The 2,609-nt window shown below is 44.1% G+C and overlaps 1 pseudogene; it reads left to right on the plus strand.

Annotated features, from left to right (window-relative positions):
- The first annotated feature begins 252 nt into the window (after nucleotides 1–252).
- On the plus strand, nucleotides 253–1,582 carry LOC121482781 (annotated as a pseudogene).
- Nucleotides 1,583–2,609: the final 1,027 nt, after the last annotated feature.

Genomic DNA, 2,609 nt, shown 5'->3' on the forward strand with positions numbered 1-2,609 from the left:
AATAATAATAAAAACACTTTTAGTTAAACACATACTCTGTGCCAGGCATAGTTAGACATCTTCACATGCAAAATCCAAAATAACGTGGTGAGGCCTACCTGCCTCCAAAGCTCTTTGCAATGCTTCTCTTCCTCTATTTATAACCATGTGAACTTCAGTCTTACATATCCTTGCTGACTACAGATCCTGTAAGAAGCAACAACCTCTCCTTTTCCTCTCTACCACCTGCTTTGTAGTTGCAAAGTACCAACCATGCATGAATGCATCTCCATCCACATCGGCCAACCTGGCATCCAAATTGGCAATGCCTGCTGGGAGCTCTATTACCTGGAACATTGCATCCAGCCTGATGCTCTAATGCTAAGAGACAAAACCACTGGGAGAGGAGATGACCCCTTCAACACTTTCTTCAGTGAGAAGAGGTAATGGAAAGCATGTGCCCAGGGCAAAGTTTGTACTGAAACCCATGGTCATTGATGAAGTTCACATTGGTACCTACTGCCAGCTCTTTCATCCTGAGCAGCTCATCACAAGCAAGGAAGATGCTGCCAATAACTATGCCTGAGGGCACTACACCATTGGCAAGGAGATCACCGACCTTGTCTTGGGCCAAATTCAGAAACTGGCTGATTGGTGCATAGGTCTTCGGGGCTTCTCGGTTTTCCACAGCTGGGGAGGGAGAACTGGTTCCAGGTTGATCTTCTGGCTGATGGAATATCTCCCTGTTGATTACGACAAGAAGTCCAAGCTGGAAGTCCCCATTTATTCAGCCCCTCAGGTTTCTAGAGCTGTAACTGAGCCTCTAATTCCATCCTCACTATCCACACCACCCTGGAGCACTCTGACTTTGCCTCCATGGTAGACAATGATGCCATCTGTGACATCTGTCGTAGAACCTCAATATTGAACTCCCAAACCTACACTAACATGAATAGGTTGATAGGTCCAATTGTGTCCTCCATCACTCAAATTAGATGGAGCCCTGATGTTGATTTGATAGAATTCCAGACCAAGCTGGTGCCCTGTCCCCCATCCATTTCCTTCTAGCCACATATGTGCATGTCATTTCTGCTGAGAAAGCCTACCATTAACAGCTTTCTGTAGCAGAGATTACCAATGCATGGTTTAAGCCAGCCAGTCAGATGGTGAAATGTGACCCTCACCATAGTAAATATGTGGCTTGCTGCCTGTTGTACCATGATGTGGTGGTTCCCAAAGATATCAGTGCTGCCATTGCCACCGTCAAGACCAAGAGTCCATCCAATTTGTGGACTGTTGCCCCACTGGCTTCAAAGTTGGCATTCATTATCAGCCTTCCACTGTAGTACCTGATAGGGAACTGGCCAAAGTACAAGCTGTGTGCTTGGTGAGCAATGCCACAGCCATTGTTGAGGCCTGGGTTCACCTAGACTACAAGTTTGATGTATGCCAAGCATGCCTTTGTTCACTGGTGTATAGGTGAGACATGGAGGAAGGAAAATGTTCTGAGACTTGGGAGGATGAGGCTGCTCTTGAGAAGGATTATGAGAAGATTGGTGTGGATTCTGTGGGAGAGGGTGAAAAAGAAGGAGAAGGATATTAAAGTTAAAGGTGTCACAAAGGTAGCACTTCTACAGGGAACCTTATTCAGTTTTAAACATTGAAAAGTTATGGCCTGATCAGTTCATCTGTATGTAGCAGTGTATACTCTGATATCCTATGCTTTAAAACATGATGCTTTGTTACAGACTCAGGTTTGTTCATTTCTCTGATAGGTTTGAATAATGTATTCCCTGTCAATAAATAATAAATACAGGGCTCCCCATGCAGGGAGCCCGACATGGGACTCGATCCCGGGACTCCAGGATCACGCCCTGGGTAGAAGACAGGCGCTAAACCACTGAGCCACCCAGGGATCCCAAAACCAACTATTTTCTTTTTAGGTTGAACACTCACTGGCAAATTTAGCATTAACCTCCATGGCGCTCATTTTGGAGCTAGCAACCAAATAAGAGTTGTCAGGCATAGATGGCAATTAAAAAATAATAATAATAAAAAACACAACAACCCAGTAAAAAAAAACACACATATACACATATGTACATAAGAGAAAGTATGCTCCAGGTAAGGAAAACATGTGATTCAAGGTAGACATTAAGGTGAAAAAGGCCAGGTGTACTCAGGGGTCAATGAGATGCCAGATTTGTACAGAGGTTTCAGACAAGCATAAGACTTAAAAGTTCAGATGGGCCACACTATCAGTGATCTAGAATGCTGGATAGGTCATAGGACAAGGAGATAGGTTATAGGGAGCCACAGTTCTCTGCACAAATAACAGAGTAAAAGCCATATGCTGGGGAATATTTATCTTGAAGTTACACACCAGATAGAATTGAGTGGGGTAAAGTAGAGGCCAACTGTAGGTGGTGGATGTGCCCCTATTTGGAAGGTCCTCAGCCAGATTCATTCAGCCTTGACTTTACAATTTATTTTTAAGTCACCATTTTGGGGTCTGCATCCCTCTATTTCCTATCCTTCATCCAGTCTAAGTATAGCCAAGGCCTTTGTCTCCCAGACTCAAAATTTCATGATCATTTTCTACTCTTTCCAATCCTGTGGTCCTCATATCC

This window comes from Vulpes lagopus, chromosome 2, assembly GCF_018345385.1.
Source record: "Vulpes lagopus strain Blue_001 chromosome 2, ASM1834538v1, whole genome shotgun sequence".
Taxonomy (NCBI): domain Eukaryota; kingdom Metazoa; phylum Chordata; class Mammalia; order Carnivora; family Canidae; genus Vulpes; species Vulpes lagopus.